Raw genomic sequence first — 19101 nt, 5'->3', positions numbered from 1 at the left:
GAGAGAAAGAGTCGATGACATTTATCTTCCCCATGATCAATTTCCACAGATGTAGTCAATTTGATCCCCGTGTATTTTATCTAGCATGTTCCATGTGTATTGTTGTTGTTGTTAGGTGCCATAGAGTTGGTACTGACGTATAGCAACCTTATGCACAGCAGAATGAAACACTGCCTGATCCTGGGCCAACCTCACTACTGTTGCCACGCTTGAGTCCATTGATGCTGCCACTTGGCCAATCCATCTCTTTGGGGGTCTTCCTCTTTTTTGCTGACCCTCCACCTTATCAAACATGATATCCTTCTCTAGTGACTGGTCCCTCCTGACAATATGTCCGAAGTATGAGAGAAGAAGTTTGGCCTTCTTGGCCTTTAAGGAACACTCTGGCTGCACTTCTTCCAAAACGGATCTTTTGGTTCTTTTGGCAGCCCATGGCACTTTTGATATTCTCCTCCAACACCAAAATCAAAAGTATAAATTCTTCTATGATCTTCCTTATTCACTGACCAGCTTTTGCATACATATGAAGTTAATTGAAAATACCATTGCTTGAGTCAGGTGCATTCAGGGGTTTGGGTAGTACTCTGAACACAATCATTTTTAAATTACTGAATTGAGACTATATTTGTGATTTTTAATGATTTGGGTGGTAGTGATAACTGTGTGTCATTGAGTCTGTTCTGACTTATAGTAACCCTGTATAGGGTTTTCAATGCTATAAATCTTCATGGGAGCAGAAGACCTCATCTTTCTACCACGTAAGTGATTCTAGAACTTTCTATTCCCTGACTAGAAAGTCATGGTATTGCCCAAGTTTTCATCAAGAGTTCAGGTTGGGGATTACTGGCACAAATAAGTTAAGCAAATAATTAACAAACAAACAAGAAAAGTTGAACCCTAGGTCTTGAGTCGATCCTATGGCAACCTCATGTGCTAAATGTGTTACCCTTCTCCAAGGGTTTTCTTGGCTCTCAACTTTATGGAAGAAGATTGTCAGGCCTTTCTTCTGCAGTACTACTGGGCAGGTTAAAACAGCCAATCTTTTAATTAGTAGCAGAGGATAAACAATTTATGCCACCCAGGAACTCTAAAGCAAATAAAAGAGAGCCCAAAATAAAAGTGGATTTGTTATTACACCCAATCATTTCTGTTTGTTCAATGTATCAATTACTAATTCAAAACACATTCATGATTATTGTTCATTTTTTATTTCAGATTGCAGCTTATCTCTTATCTCTTTGGACTCTTATTCTTTCATCTGATGGCTTTTTTCTCTTTGGTGTCAGGAGATATTTTAAATAAGTTGGTTTCATTTGTTTCTAAGGAGTCCTCGGGTGGTGCAAATAATTAATGATTTTGATGCTAACTGAAAGGTTGGTGGGTGAGGTCTACCCAGAGATGCATCAAGAGAAAATCCTTAAGATCTACTTCCAAAATCCAGCCATTGAAAACCCTGTATGGCACACTTGTATGCCAATACACGTGGGGTCATAATGAGTCAGACTCAACTCAATGACCACTAGGACCGGCAATTTGTTTCTGATGAAATCCTTACTAAGACTGGAGCCATGCTGAGGCATTATACATTCATATCCTCTCTTAATGGAGAAAATGCTGCTGACCCATTCTCCATAGGATGCTGATAATGGGGTTTTCAATGGCAAAAAAAAAAAAAAATGATGCTCATACTTTCCAGAATCCCTTGTGGCTCCAGGCATGTATTTGACCAGGTCAGCAGAGAAGCAGGCTATGACTAACTAGCAGATAACAGAGTTAAATATTCTATATTAATATGATAGTCTAACCACCTAGCTACATGAATTAACGATGATGAAAATAATAGGTTCTTAATTATCAGGTTGACCATATTTAAAAATTTGCTATAGTTGGGAGCCAGTGTTATGACTTGACATTTCATGGTATCAATGGGAAGGAAGAAGGCTCTGGACTTGGACTCAGAAAGGCATTTCCTAGCTGTATAATCAAATGCTCTTTGTTGAATACCTATTAGATCTCAGGTACTTGGCATGCACTGTTTTTTTGGGGTTTTTTTCTATCTATGGGCACCTCTGTTTCCCTCCTCCCAGGGCACCAGGTCGGCACTTTCTGCAGCTCTGAATCCCCACACCTGGAGCTACAAAGATGTTAGATGCCAGGTGTGGAAGCAGATCACAAGCTGCAGGCTGCCAACAGGTGGCCCCAGGTGCCAATTGTTCTAGCCAATTTATGGGGAAAATAAAGAAAGTTCTACCTTTTATTTCCCTATTGGCATGTGCTGTTAACAAATTTATTCTTTATAGTAATGCCATGAGGGATTAATTCAACCTGGGTTAGAACATCAAATTTTTCATTTAGAGTTATGTGACCTTGGGTAATTTCTTAATTTCTGTTGAGTTTTAGCTTGGTCATTCGTAAACTAGACAGTATGATATTTACTTGTTGTTATTAAGTGTTGTCAAGTTGGCTCTGACTCACAGTGACCCTGTCTAGGGTTCTGAGTAGTGGCTGGTGGATTTGAACCACTGACTTTGTGATTAGCAGTTAGTGCTTATTCTAAAGAGCCACACCAGGACTCCATACTACTTACTTGGATGTACTTTATCACTTCAAAATATAAAATTATAATGTTTACTTTACAGAGTTAATATGAAAATTAAATGAGAAAATGTACAAGAAAGCATTTAAGCAAATGTCAAGAAGTTTCAATGTAGGTCCTTTTTTAACATCTTTTGTCAAGTTAACATATAGAAGATGGGGAAAATGTCTGAAATACTGCAGCAGTTCTAAGATTACTAAATATGAGGACCAAAGTTGATGCCACAGTCTGGGATCATGTAGTTGAAATGACTGGTCTGTAAAGAAGTCTAAGAAATGTGATATGGTATTTTAGCATTTTGTGGAAGCATGTCTCAGTATTCCCACAATCTCTATAAAACTCCAAAATGGAATTATTACTATGTAGAGTTAGATACAACAAACTAATTTAAGCCTCTAAATACAAGATAAAAAAAAACATAATTATTAACAGTTATTCAAATACCATTAATGTTGTCAGGCTGTCACTTCATCTTCTAAGCTAACAGGACGAGTCAACAGGAATGAACTACAATTGGACTTTTCTCTTTGCAAGAAAGAAGTTTTGCACATTATCTGTGGCTACATTTAATGCTCTCCATGGGCAGATCTTATCTATTACATCATAAACTACAAAACATTATGTAAACATCCAAAAGGTCAAATAAACTACTTTTTTTCCTGCCTGACATTTAAAAAATTCATCTGTAAAGACACCTTTTGTGGATTAACAAATGACAGTTAATGGAAAATATCTGAAATTTTAGGTTCCCCAAACAAGGTCAGTCTCTTGATGGAAGAAATGCCATTGTGAAGCAAGATCAAAGCAATTCACTTCTATTTTCACTGCTACTATAGAGACAAATAGCGTAGTGGTTACGAATCGGGCTGCGAACCTTAAGGTCAGCGGTTCGTAACTACCAGCTGCTCCGCGGGAGAAAGATCAGGCTTTCTACTCCCGTAAAGATTTACACCCTCGGAAACCCTGTAGGGTCGCTATGGGTCGAAACCGACTCGACGGCACTTAACAACAACAACAACATAGAGACAAATAAGGAGCTCTGGTAGCGTAGTGGTTACGAATCGGGCTGCGAACCTTAAGGTCAGCGGTTCGAAACTACCAGCTGTTCCGCGGGAGAAAGATGAGGCTTTCTACTCCCGTAAAGATTTACACCCTCGGAAACCCTGTACAGGGTCGCTATGGGTCGGACCCGACTCGATGCACTTAACAACAACAACATAGAGACAAATAAAGAGAGTGAAAATAATTTGCCAACTTAATTCTTCTTGAGTTTATAATTAACTACATGGAAAGGGTGACAACTACTATATTTCCAACAAATAAAGGACTTAGAAGTTGGGTTGTTGATAATGCATAATTACAACCTGTTAAATATATAATCCCTATCAATTTGTTTCTTAATTTTCTTGAATTTCAAAATGCATATACATTGGACGGTGTTTTCTAAATGTAATGAATTCTCTTATATGAGAGGATTTCATCAGATATTTGAGATTCTGGTAAAGCCTAACTGAAAGAAGGGGGTAAAGGAAATTACTTGCTTATGTGCCTTGTCTTCCTGATACTGATGAATATGTATTTTTGGATGAATGTTAATCAATGAAAGAACAAGCAGGCTTTTGTAGATCAGGTGCCATAGCCAACATCAAGCAGCCAGGCAGGAAGAACTAGCAATTAGACCTGTCCTCGATTTAAATAGAACTTCAGATTGCTGAGTAAATTACATGTGTATTAATTCAGGACAGTTTTACTTCAAAGGACTAGCAAGAAAGCACTGTAGCTTGAAATTCTAGGAGATTCATAACAAAGACTAGGGAAAAAGAACTTATTTTGCTAAAAATGTACATTTTTATTTATGGTTTCTTTAGTATATGATTTTAAATGTTTTTCATCAGCCAGAACATTTAGAACTGTCCTTCAAATTTTCTAATTAGAGCTCTATTTGATGATCAATAATTTTGCTCATGTTATAAATTCATGGTATATTATATATTTGTAAAATCATGAACTATAGGAGAGGTAAGTTAAACATTTTAATATTTTAAGAGCTATGTTTTTATAAAACAATCAAATTTCCTGCTGGTGTGGGTAGTATATAATGCGTTTCATACCTTGAAATTTTTCTGTAGGGTATTTTGTTTTGAAATGTGATTAAATTATCTTGAAAATCTCTGCTGCTGATTACAGTGCTGCTTGGAAAAATAGGACATTTGATTCTTTTAAGTCATTTCTATCTAGAGGTCTCAGAATAACTTCAGAGAACTTTTTAAAGTACCTGAAAATTTTTACACAAGTTTCAAACATACAACAATATAACATCTATCCAAGATTGCTTGTAAATAGTGCTAGTATCATCTGTGGCTAGGCGTTCTGGTGTGGCGCAGTGGGTTAATGCACCACATTGTAAATCCGCCTGAACTGCAAGGGTGGCAGTTCAAGCTCACCAGCTGCTCCTCAGAAACCCTATACAGGGTTGCTATGGGTCGGAACCAACTCGACATCACTTCACAACAACAACAACAAATCATCTGTGGCTAGTTGGACAAATTCTGAGTAATGATCACTATTATATTCATAAAGTTCCTTTTGGAGGTTACTTGGGCAAAGGCACTCAATGCTGCTAATAAGCTTTGTTCTCTGAAATGCAAACCAACGTTTTTAAAAAAAGAAATAGCAGAATTACTTGTAAACCCACATTCCTTTCCTAGACAAATCATTTTCCTGAAAGCTGAGTACAACATAATACATCTGTATTATGTAGGTAGGACCATGTCATTCACATTTGCATTTATGTATTGAAAAATGAAGTACATACCAAATGTCTGTTAAATGAATCAATCAATCAACATGTATAGTGTTGGCATCATACAAGTTGCTGGCTATAAACATGACTATGACCTTCTTCCTATCCTATAGGAGTTCACATTCTCACAAGAGATAGGAATATGTAAAAACTAATTATACAACTAAATGAAGTTAAGTTGTAACTTTCTGTAAGTTAAGTTTCTGTAAGAAAGGCAAAGACACAGTGAACTGGGGACACACAGGAGAGAGTGGCTGGCTTACTCCTGTTATTTGGGCAGATTTAAAGAAGGTACATATTTACAGAGGAATTTGCGATGGATCTTAATAACTAAAAAGGATTTTATTAGGCAAGTAAGGATCAGGTTGGCGAGCTGAGAGGCATTCCAGGCATAAAAATAAAACAAGTGCACAGAAATGAGAAGATATGGTTTGGATTTGAAGTAAGAAAGTTAGATGAGGGCCACAGCACAGAAGACCATGTGTGCTAGGCTAAGGAAAACAGATTTTATCCTGTAGGACAGTGCTTGCAAACCTTAATGTGAATATAGATTAGGTCGGAAGCTTGCTAGAATGCAGGTTCAAATTCAGTAGTTCTATGATATAGCCTGGTAGTCTACATTTTTAATAAGCTCCCAGTTGATGTCACTGAAACTGGTTACTCTTCGAATAAAAGGCCAGAGACAGGAAGCCACTATAGGATTTCAACCAGAGTTCCAACATACACACAAATTATAAATAAATAAATAAATATATATATATATATATATATATATATATATATATATGTGTGTGTGTGTGTGTAAGTTTTTCAAAGGAAAATATCAGAAGTGTGGAAAACATATAAAGGGATTGGGGAAGGCAAGAAAACTAATAAGTATTTTATTGCAGAAATTTAGAAAGGAATCAATAAGAATCTGACAAGACAACAGATAGTAGAAATGATAACTAAGGAGTAGAATGTAGGAGTTGAGTTAAAAAGAATTGAGACAAATTGATATTTCAGGAGAAAATAAGAATCAAGTACATCTCCCAATTTTCTAGCCATAATAACTGGGGAGGTGGCAGTACTATCCACAGAGCAGACAGAACAGTGTTGTTGTTAAATGCTATTGAGTGTTCCAACTCACAACAACCCTGTGTAGGGTTTCTAAGGCTATAAATCTTTGTGGGAGCAGAAAGCCTCATCTCTCACCCATGGAACAGCTGATAGTGCTCAGTCCAGTGCTTATCCTACTGAGCTGCTGCACTCAAAGAGTAGAGTAGGAAAATAAGTAATGCTCGAGGTCTCTAAAGAGTAGCATTTTCCTGGAACTTTTGATGTAAGATTACTTAATTCATAAACAGAATTGCAAATTCTAAGACTATATTCACTTACTGTCACATCAATTTTTTACAAAACCTGCTGTCCCCTAAAAGGTTAGTTTAAGAACTGAATTACTTAGATAAAAAGAAATGGATGTATGTGGGTAGGAATATGAGAATAGAGGTATAAGAGGAGGGGAAGGTTATTTTCATAGGATTTAAAATCTGGTATGAATTTTAAATGTACACTAGAAGAAAACGTCAAAGCATTTGGTATCTTTCTCTTACCAAAAAAGGAAGAAGAAGAAAAAGGCTTATAAACCTAGAATATATTGTTCATTGAAGCCAGAGGAAATCCCCATCACCATGGCTACCTAAATAGAAATTTGCCTCTAGAGTGGTAATTGGTTAATTGAAATTACCAGTGAAATTTATCCTTAAATGTCAGATTTCAGACAAGAGGAGAGGGAAGAAGAACTGTAGCTACTGCTATTGGCTATATATCATGTACAGTCACTATACTAAACCCTATACTTCTATTTGCAATAACTATTTCCTTTGTTTGGAATGTTCTTCCTCAAAATCTTTGCAATTCAAATTACCAGAACTTTTTCAGAGAGGCCTCCCCTGTCTACTGTCTCCAACATATTCCCCAACTCTCATTGCACTTCTCCATTACTCTATATTCCATTGATTTGCTTTGTTTCTTTTATGTTGTTGTTGTGGACTGTTGAGTTGGTTCCAACTCATAATAACCCTGTATAGAGTATTCAAGAGTTACTGGTGGGTTTACCAGACCAATGCATATCCTATAGAGCCACAACAGGGCTCCTGTTTCTGTTATAGCACTTATTAATAACTGAAATCATATTCATTACTTGTATGCCTGGAAACATCCTAACTCTTCACTAAAGGATATGGGTCTATAAGTTCAAGATGACAGAGTAAGAAGATGCACTGAGGTGACCCTCTGCAACACAGACATTAGAGACCAAGTGAAATAGATACAGATAGCTATCCCGGAACCCTGAGCATTACAGTATGAGGAAATTAAACAAGAACAGTGAGGAAAAAAAGAACAAAGTGGAGGACTGTGAGCTGGTGTGGTGCAGTGTGGCCATCTTGAGCACTTGTGAGCAGCTGTTGATACAGTAGCCTAAAGGCACAGGATGCAGTTGAAGGTTGGCAGCCACAGGGTGCAGATATCCTTTGTTCCCTTGCCTTCTTGGTAACAAAGGGGCATAATGAGTCCTCACCCTTCCCAATCCAGTGGCAAGTGACACCCTTTTTCAGCAGCCTGTGCTCTGCCTGGGCTTGGGTGCCAGGCATAGTGTACTGCTTCTAGAAGCATGTGAACCTGTCCTGAACTACATTACACAAAAAGTGAATAGAGAACTAACTGGGTTCACACTTCTAGACTGTTCCACATCCACAAGAAGACATGTAGTGAATGCCTGAAAATACACTAACATATAATCGACTAAATATAAATGCAGCACACCAGTGTCTTGGAGAAAACAATTCAGCTTACACAAAGAAACAAGATCAAGTACCTCAAAGAAGTGACCAAAATATAGAGTCAGAAAATATAACACCAGAAATTGTACCTGATAAGGACCAACTTAGAGACCTACAAGCCCAGCCCAAAGCGTTTCACTACAACCCAGTTGCAAATCTGCTGTACAGGAACTTTTTAAAGTATTGAAAGCAGAGATGTCAGCTTGAGGACTAAGGTGCGCCTGACCCAGGCCATGGTGTTTTCAATAGCCTCATATGGATGCGAAAGCTGGACAGTGAATAAGGAAGATTGTAGAAGAATTGATGCCTTTCAGTTGTGGTGTTGGAGGAGACTACTGAAAGTGCCATGGACTGCCAAAAGAACCAATAGATCTGTTTTGGAAGAAGTGCAACCAGAGTGCTCCTTGGAGGCCAGGATGGCTAGGCTTCGTCTCTCATACTTTGGACACATTGTACGGAGAAAACAGTCGCTGGAGAAGGATGTCATGCAGGGTAAGGTGGAGGGTCAGAGAAAAAGAGGAAGACCCCCAACAAGATGGATCAGCCAGGTGACATCATTGATGGTGTCAAGTGTGACGGCGGTAGTGAGGTTGGCCCAGGATCGGACATTGTTTCGTTCTGCTGTGCATGGGGTCGCTATGAGTCGGTTCCGACTCGATGGCACCTGACAAGGAATTTAAAAGAATGCTAATTAGGCATCTTCAACAGATTGTGAACTTGAGAAAATTACAATGAAATCAAGGAAAGCATATACACAACTATGGATAAATTCAGGAAACAAAATGAAAAATTGTTGAAAAATGGGAACCATAGAAAAACAGAAATTAGGAAGCCAGAAGATTAGCACTAAGCCTTTAGAAATGTGGTTACTAATCGGGCTGCGAGCCTCAAGGTCAGCAGTTTGAAACTACCAGCGATTCCGCGGGAGAAAGATGAGGCTTTCTGCTCCCATAAAGATTTACAGCCTCGGAAACCCTGTGTAGGGTTGCTGAGTCGGAACTGACTCCACGGCACCTAATAACAACAACAATAACAACAACAACACACTGAAAAGGCAAAGAAGTAGAATTGAATAAATGAATAATACTGAGCTTAAAGAAACATCTCTCAATATCCATCCACTAGAAGAACAATCAGGGGGGTAAAAAATCTGGAGAAACCCTAAGGCTTATGTTGAACACTATCAAAAGGAATAATTTGAGATAAAAATAAAAAAACAGGAAGAGACAAAAATAAAACCATACAAAATACTGTTCAAAAGTTTTTAGAAGAAAACTTCCCTAACATCATGAAAGATGAAAAGATAATCATTCAAGAAGTTGAATGAACTTTTAACAGAATAGGTCCCCAAAGAAAAACAACAATACATATTTTAACCAACCTTTTCAAAACCAAAGATAAAGAAAGAATTCTGAGAGCAGCTCAGGAAAAACCAAAAGTTACCCAAAGGAGAATGAATAAGATGTCTCTGATTTCTCAGCAGAAAGTATGCAGGCAATAAGACAAGGAATACTATACATAAAACTCTGAAGAAAAAAAAAAATTACCAACCATGAATTATATATCTAGCAAAACTGTCCATCAAATATGACAGCGAAATTAGGTAGAAATTGAATAGAAATTTAAAGAATTTGTAAAAAACAGACCAACTTTATAAAAAATACTAAAGGGAGTTCCTTTGACAGTAGAACCAACAGCAAACAACAATCTGAGACTAACATACATTACAATATCACCTGGACTTAACCCAGGTATGTTGTTGTTAAGTGCCATTGAGTTGATTCCGATTCATAGCAACCTTGTGTAGGGTTTCTGAGGAACGACTGGTAAGTTTTAATCACCGACTATGCATTTCAACCCAGTCTTGTCTCCAGTGCATTATCCTAAACTAAAGTGCCACACAAGGACTCCAAGTGCCACTGAGTTGATTCTGACTCACAATGACCTTTACAGGAACAGCTGGTGGATTTGAACTGCCGGCCTTATGGCTCAAACTGACTTTGCAGTCCAGTGCATTATCCTGCAGCAACCCACCAGGATTCCCAGGTATGAAATTATGCAAAGTAAAACAGACCTATGATAGTGATAAGAAAACTAGAGATATATGTGCAACAACCAAATATATAAATAAAAAAGTGGGAGTAATGTAGTTACCTAATTTCCAAATAGGTTTCCAGAAGAAATAAAATAAATTTAAAAATCAACCCTAACTGTAACCCTAAAAAACTAGACAAGCCTTACTCCTAGCTCTTGCACAGCCTTACCCTTAACCATAGTCTTAACCATAACCCTAACACTAAATGAAGTCCCAGGCCTAGCTTTGTTATTGTTAGGTGCCCTCAAGTCAGCACCAACTCATAGTGATCCTATGCACAACAGAACAAAGACTGCCTGGTCCTGGGCCAACCTCACAATTGTGGCCATGCTTGAGCCCATTGATGCTGCCACATTGCAAATCCATCTCATTGGGTGTCTTCCTCTTTTTCTCTGACCCTCCACCTTACCAAACACGATATCCTTCTCCAGCAACTAGTACCTCATGACGATACGTGCGAAGTATGAGAGATGAAGTTTGGCCATCCTGGCCTCCAAGGAGCGCTCTGGCTGCACTTCTTCCAACACACATCTGTTGGTTCTTTTAACAGCCCATGACACCTTCAATATTCACCTCAAACATCATAACTCAAAAGCATCAATTCTTCTATGGTCATTCATTGTCCAGCTTTTGCATGCATATGAGGTTACTGAAAATACTATGGCTTGGGTTACACACACCTTAGTCTTCAAGCTGACATCTTAGCTCTTCAACACTTTAAAAAAGGTCCTGTGCAGCAGATTTGCCTAATGCAATACATCGTTTGATTTCTTGACTGCTGCTTCCATGAGTGTTGATGGTTGATCCGAGCAAAATGAAGTCTTTGACAACTTCAATCTTTTCTCTGTTGATAAGAATGTTGTTTATTGATCCAGTGATGAGGATTTTTGTTTTCTTTACACTGAGATGCAATCTATACCGAAGGCTTTGGTCTTAGATCATCATCAGTAAGTACCTTAAGTCCTCCTGACTTTAAGCAAGGAAGGTTTTATCAGCTGCTTATTTCAGGTTGTTAAGGAGTCTTCCTCCAATCCTGATGCCATGTTTTTCTTGATATAACCCAGGTTCTTGGATTATTTGCTCCTAGACCTAGGAATGTGAGCCTATGAGGGTAGGAACCTTTTCTAATTTATTCAGCATCATAGCCACCACTGTGACTTCATGGCATATACTATGAATTCAATAAATGTTTGCAGAAGTAATGATATTGCCATTTAATCCTAACAGTTAGCCATTGTAGCATTTATTTCATTTCATAAATAAGGAAACTGATATAGCTTTAATTTTCTTCACTATAATATGATGCTAATGGTAATAAGTAGTCCTAGTGTAGCGCTGTGGGTTAATGCACCAGACTGCAAAGCCATTTGAACTGCAAGGTTAGCAGTTGAAGCTCACCAGCCACTCCTCAGAAACCCTATCCAGGGTAGCTATGGGTCAGGACTGACTCAATGGCACTTAACAACAACAACAATGGTAATAAAGCGTCACAATATATACTAGGAATCCCACTTTTCACTAATAATAATAATTCTTTTCTTATATATAGATTTTGCATTTTTCCAATACATAGATTCATTTAATTTTGCACAATAATCCTGTGAAGGATACAGTGACAAACCAGTATTATTATCTCAGCTCCATACTTGAGAAAATAAGGCTCAGGAAAAGCAAATGGAACTGACAAAGATTACAAGTATAATAAAGAGCAAACCCAACTATATAACTCTATTTTCTAAATCTTGATCTACTGCACCCTCTGAATTGCCTCTGGTGAAATATATATCCATTAAATGAGACAGATCTCTCAAGCAGTTGTAATCATGGGTAATTTGCTTTAAGAAAATCTAATCTATGAAAATATTTAATGAAGTAATGGGTAAATAATAGGGGGAGTGATGCATACTTTCGTACTTTATAAAGAGAATTATCATGTGATTTATTTAAATTTTGAGCACAATAAATTTGTTTAAATGTTATTTGATTTGTAAAATTTGATTTGCTCCATGTTTCCTTTACAAGCCCATATTTGTCTCATAAAATAAGATTTACCTAAAGGTCTTATAAAGGACAATAGTCTCATCCATGTCTCTTCCTAGCACATGTGGATTTTACTCAAAGTATTAAAAAAATAAGGCCTGCAGTGCAATAAATTGCTTGGTGGGGCTTTTCTAGCTCTCAGTTTTTCTAGTGGGTCTGAGTAAGAGAAAGGGGAAAGATGCTGATAGCATTCACTTGTGTTACATGATTATTAGCAGGGTTAATGTGACTATAAAAACTTGGAATTCTACCATGGGGATTGGTCAGTTTTGTCATTCTGATAGGTATAGAATGAGCCATCTCAGCTTCCCTAAGGAGGCCTTCACTACCATTAAGAGAAAAGAGTGAAGAATAGAGAATGTCCTAAGGATCCCAAGATCCTTGTGGACTGGATCTCCTTGATTCAGGGGCAGAAAGCTGTGGCAAAAAAGCAGCAGAGGAATGGCAGAAGAGTTACAGCAGCAGAACCTAGAGTCAGAGCATGAGAGAATGCAGTAGGATTCCTGACGCACAGCGCATGTAAAGCTTAGCGCCTTTGGGCAGGAGGCTCACTTGTGGCTTGGTGTGCCTCCAGACACTTTAGCTGGGGAGCTAGGTTTGTTGACCCACAGAGCAAGAGTCAAGCACCTTTTGGCTGAAGTTGGAGAGCCCTTTGAGCATTTATCAGCATCCTTAAAGGAACTCAGTAACATTGTCCAAGCAGAGCAGCCATCAGGCCAAGGGGCTTAGGGTCAGAAAGAGGCCTGCCTGAGGGCATGACTATGAAGAGCCTGTCTGGACCAAAGAACTGGACCAAAGAATTACATCCTGAACATTTCTAACCTTGATTTGTAATCTGCTAACTTCCCAAATAACCCCATAAGCGTGAGTATGGTCTGAAAGTTCAGGGTGGCCATTGCAATGAATTATCAAACCTAGCTGAGAAGTAGTGCTAGAGGAAGGACAGCTTTTGTCAGAATTGGTACAAAGATTTGGAAGGTGAAGGCAAATATGACCTCAGTCTTACAGAAACTGGCCTTGGGCCGATGCAAATGATGATTCTCCTCTTCCATCCTTGTGAAGCCAGAGGAAGTTAGATGCCACCTCAAAGCCTCCACAACTCCAGACTGTTTTTTACAAGAGTGAAGGTTATGAATAACAACATCCTGGAAACCAGGTTTGGCAAGAAAGACTATTTACTACAGGTGTATTAACAAATGATTGTTATGACTCATATAATGGCATTGTATTTCATATCTAAAAGTTTATTTTACAAATTGTTACGTATCTAAAAGACTACAGAAGTATGACTAATTGTAAATCATTTTATACTAACCATTATGTGGGTGATTCTTTTTGCTGAATTAAATGTTTAGGTTGAAAAAGAATAAAATCCAAAATAGAGTTTCAACAGCATGTTTTAACTAAAGAATAAATAACACTAACATGATTCAATCAGGAGACAATGAAACTGAATAGAAGAATAGATATTACTGTCACAAAAATCTGGGCTTATATTCCCATTATGAAGATACTTCACTGTATAAACAATTTTAAGATGTGGTGTGTTTTTTATGGGATAGGTCTGAAGAATAAATGAGTTTATTAAATTCACCAGATTCCTTCACCTTTCCATGAAGTGTCTCAGACATCACATACACAAAAGGGAGACAAGTGCACATAGAACTGCCCTCGTGTAGTTTCAGTCTAGTCAAAAGAAGACTCTGAGAAAATAATCACACAAATTAATCTATAACTATCAACTGACATAGGTGAAAAAGGAATATGAGACTGTACACCAAGAGAGAATACACTAATCAAGAGTTTCATGAAAGGAAGCGGCAGTTAAGGTGATCCTTGTAAAATAAGAAAGGTTTTAGACAAGTGGACAGAATGATCTAGGCAAGATAATATGTCAAAGGTCCCAAAGCAGCAACATTCTTTATATCTTCAAAGTAAAGAGGGGAGCAAGCAAGCCCAATGGTAGTTACATAAAGTACAATGAAGATAACAGAGATAAAAATGATCTAGGTCCATGCATCTTTAAGATTCTTAGAGTATAAAAAACAGAGCAGAATGATGGCAGATTGGCTACAGAAGAATTCAGGTACTAGGTTAAGAAAGAGGTGTGTACTGCGGTAGGAAGTTCATCTTGAACACTAATGTAGGGGTGCCAGTGAGCATGACACTGTTGGATTTGTGTATTTGATTGATTGTTCAGGTGGTTGTTGTTAATGCAGTCCAGTGCATTAACCCACAGCACCACACCAGGACTCTGATTCTTATAGTAGTTGGGTAAAGAAAGCTCAAGCTATTATATTAATGGCATTAGTATTTCATGCTATTAAAATAGTTGTTGTTGTTGAGTGCCGTTGAGTCAGTTCTGACTCATAGTAACCCTGTATAGAGTTTCGGAGGAGTGGCTCATGAGTTTGAACCATCAACCCAGGTTAATCCTCCCACCAGCCCCTAGCAAACAAAACCCAGAGAATCTCTTTGCATTGACTATTTTGCTTGCTTCTTTATACAAAAAGGCCAGATTGTACTAAATTTTCCCTAAAATTAGCTTTTCCATCTGCCTCTCTCTGTCACCCAATAGTTTTTTTCTGGCCCACCAGACCTCAACTATAATCCTTGTTTGATGGCCCTGCCTTCTTGCAGACACTGGCTGAGATTACAAGTATGTGGACAAGTACAGATAAATACAGAGCAGATAAGACAAGATCACAAAGGAAAAATATGGAGATAGAAGGTTGTGACCCCAAGGAAGGGTGTGCATCCCACATACAAACTATTATGCCATGCACTTGATAGTTCTTATCTCACTGAGTCTTCAAAACAACCCTGAGACGTAGAGACCCTTTAATGGATTAAAGCACTACAGTTCAGAGAAGGTCATCCAGCCAATGCTGTAATAAAAGAACATGTTATTTAGTCTATCCCCATGCCTTCCATTAAGAAAGACAAACAAAGGCATTCAACAAATATTCATTAAATGAATAAAATGAATGAACAGGTATGCTGCTTCTACCATGGGAGCAAACGTACCTAAACATCTGCCTGAGTGAATAGTTTTCCTCTAAAGACAGGGCCACTCAAAGCCATTTGTTGCTCTAATTATTTGTTATATTTCTCTACCAAAAGCCTTGATGGAAAATAAAAATTATTTTACCTCCTCCCAAAATTGTACTTATAAATATTCTTATTATGAACCCATTTTCAAGGGTACAACATGGCACTTGATTTTTTTTCTATTAAAGTCATAATAAGTAATGTAATACATACAAGCTTTGATAAAAAATATCTTTTAAATGGCCAAAAACTTTTATTTCCTCTTAGAAATTTCAAGATTTAAAAAAAGGGTTGTTTTGGTTCCTTTCTGGCAATTGTTCAAACATTTTCAGTGATGATGGTATTATATCAGCAGTTAACATTTACTGGGTGTTTGCTGTGTGCCAGTCACTGTTACAGATGCTTTGCATTTACTATATGCATTTTACTATGAGGCAACCAAGGTGCAGAGAAGCTAAGTGGCCTTAATTCTTGTAAAAGATGGTGGCTTTACAGAAGCAAACGGTGAAATCTTATTTACAGAACAGAACAGTATTAACAACACCAATAAAAGTCTCTTTCGTGCCGTCTGGTCTACTTTTTATTCTGCTATTTGAATTTTATTATGCACATTAACCTGCTAACCATTAAAAATTAATAGTGTCATCATGCCTTTATTAGGAAATCATAGCAGCTTTTTAACATAATATATTGAAGTTGTTTTGTAGATTTAAAAAGAAGCAGTAACTTTTGTTTTCTTTTTTTTTAAGTCTACAATCCTTGTGTTATGGATATCTGAAATAATATCAACATACTTGTATGCCTCACTCACTACTACTCTTTAAGATACTTAATGTTTGTGAGTAATTTTATTTGCAGAAATCATATACTTTAGAATATATTAAGTTGCTAACAGAAAGAAACTTCAGAGATGCCATAAAATACACCCATTTTAAAGATGAGTCCCCAAAACCATTTAGGTCAAGCTGATCCCAACTCATGGTATCTGTATGTGTGTCAGAGTAGAACTGTGCTCCATAGATTTTTCAATGGCTGATTTTTTTGGAAGTGAATCACCAGGTTTTTCTTCCAAGGTGCCTCTGGGTGGATTGAAACTAACGACATGAGCCATTTATACCACACAGAGACTCCAGAATTAAGGACCAAACCCAACCCACTGTCATCGAGTCAATTCAGATTCACAATGACTCCACTTAGGGTGTCTGAGGAGTCCTGGTGTGATGTTGTCAGATACATACAAGACCATAAGGCCCGAGGTTCAAACCCACTAGTAGCTCCTCAAAAACTCCACATATGATCTCTATAAATAAGAACTGATTCAAATGGCACTTAAAAACAACAAATCTTTACAGGAACAGACAGGCTCACAGTTCATCTGTGCAGCAGTGGCTGGCGGGTTTGAACTTCCAACCTTGCAGTTAGCACTATAGCATTTATTCAGTGACACCCAAATGCCAATGGGTGCCAAAAGTAACAAAATGCATATTTACTTAGTTTTTAAAACAACTCTACATTTTTTTTTCTGTTCTTGCACCGAATCCCAAGTGTTAAACATATGATACTTGACAATTCTCACACTGTTAAAGAAAATTTTTACTACTTCTATTTTGACATGCTGGTGTGGCACTGTGGGTTAATTCACTGCACTGCAAAGTCAGTTGAACCTCAAGGTCGGCAGCTCAAGCTCACTAGCTGTTCCTCAGAAAGCCTATACAGGGTGACTATGGGTCTGAACCAACTCAACGGGACACCGCCACCACCACCATTGCTTTCATTTTATTAAATTTAGTTCCTAATATTCTACCCATTATCCAGAATATCTCAAAGTGTGTCTCCCCCTTAACATAGTGTAACATTTTTTAATATCTTAAAGAAATAACTGATATTATTATATTCCAATTATTAAAAAATATTTTGGAAATGACCACTTTATAAAAGGCATCACATTAAATTGTATTCAGTCAGTATTGTCAAGATGGCCTTATTTACCTCAGCAACTACCCCCAAAAATGGCTTGATTAAAGATATTATCCTTACTGAATTCCTTCTATATGGCAATATTTGTGACAGGGTTTGTTTGTTTGTTTTTAATATGCTTTACCATAATACCACTTAAAACCCAAAAATAAAAACCCCAAAATCCACCTATTGCTGTCAAGTTGCTTTCAATTCATAGCTTCCTTTATAGGACAGAGTAGAAGTAATCGACAGGGCTTCCAAGGCCGTATCTTTATGGCAGCAGGCTGCCATATCTTTCTTCCACAGAGCAGTTGATGGTTTGAACTGCTGGCTGACCTTTCGGTTAGCAGTTGAGTGCTTAGCCATTTAGACCTGAGTAATATAACCATTTAGACCTGAGTAATATATCCATTTCATTAGTGGAAATTGAGACTCAAGAAAGTTAAGCAACTTAACTAGGTCCTAGAGCTAGTAAGTTTCAGAATAGGAATTTAAATCCAACTGTTGCTCTATAATACTGCTTTTGACACTAAGTCATGCTGTTTCTTTTTCAGTAGTGACATCTGTGACAAAAGAGTTGAATTGACACTGGACAGAAGCATTCACATAAGAGAGATGACTCAATATGCCTTTGAAAATGAACTGTCTGAACATTTGAAAAGACCTTAGAATCCATGTTGCAGAAACTCAATGTTTTATGCAACTCTGATGATTTTCTGGACTGAAAAACCTTATACCAACTCTGAGGGGTTCTGGAAATCAGTCTAAACAAGCTGTAGTCCTTAAAATTTTAAGTAATCTAAGTCAAAATTATGAGACCTAGGGTGTAATTAGTTTATTAAGTAACTTAGACTATCATGATATGCACCCCAATCATTTCCTTCCCTTTATATTCAGGAAAAACAAAGATAAAAAATAAATATTTAAATTTTCCAGTATGTCTAATAGATTCTTTCATATTTCCATTATGCTGTGACATTTTTCCATTTGTCATAATCTCACCTCCTATTAATCTTCTAATACTCATTTTTAAGAATGTGGGGCAAAAGACATAAAGAGGAATCTATTTCTGAAGCAGAAAGGATTGGAGAAACACAGAAGGTACAGAGTTCATAAGAGGACCCAAAGGGCAGGAAAAGAAGAAGAGAACCAAGAAGCCATTGCCTACAAAAGTACTTCTGTTTCCCTGCTTTTGGAAATTTGGATGGGGGTGGAATCCACTGTGATATGGAGAAGTACCAGGGATAAAGTGGAGTCCTGGTGTGGCCCTATAGGATAAGCACTGGACAGCTAACCACAAAGTCTGCAATCCAAATTCACCAGTTATTCCTGGTAAATCCTATACAGCGTTACTGAGTTGGAAGTGCCTGTACAGCACTTAACAACAAGACTAACGGAAAAAGTAGAGGCTAAGACTGATCCGAGTACTTTTCAGCCCCAGTCTCACATATAACTTGTTTAGAGCAAGAATTGAAGTAAACACTTTAGCCAGAATGGCTAGAAGGTGGGCTTATTTCTGAAAAAGAAAGAGAAGAGGGATTGAGCTGAGACAGAATTAAAGTTTTCAAACTGTCTGCAAGTTTCCTGTCAAAGAGTTACTTGCAAGGTATTCCAAGTTCATAACCACTTGGGAAAGAAGAGTAAAGTGCCAATAGTGGCGGGTGAGGTGGGTGGGATTTACAGTCTGAAATCATCTAGGAAGTGTCCTCAGCTGTGTACAGCTTCTGGACCAATC

The sequence above is a fragment of the Chrysochloris asiatica genome, unplaced genomic scaffold (assembly GCF_000296735.1).
Source record: "Chrysochloris asiatica unplaced genomic scaffold, ChrAsi1.0 scaffold00074, whole genome shotgun sequence".
NCBI classification, from domain to species: domain Eukaryota; kingdom Metazoa; phylum Chordata; class Mammalia; order Afrosoricida; family Chrysochloridae; genus Chrysochloris; species Chrysochloris asiatica.
The sequence above is the reverse complement of the archived record's forward strand: the minus strand, read 5'-3'. Positions refer to the sequence as shown.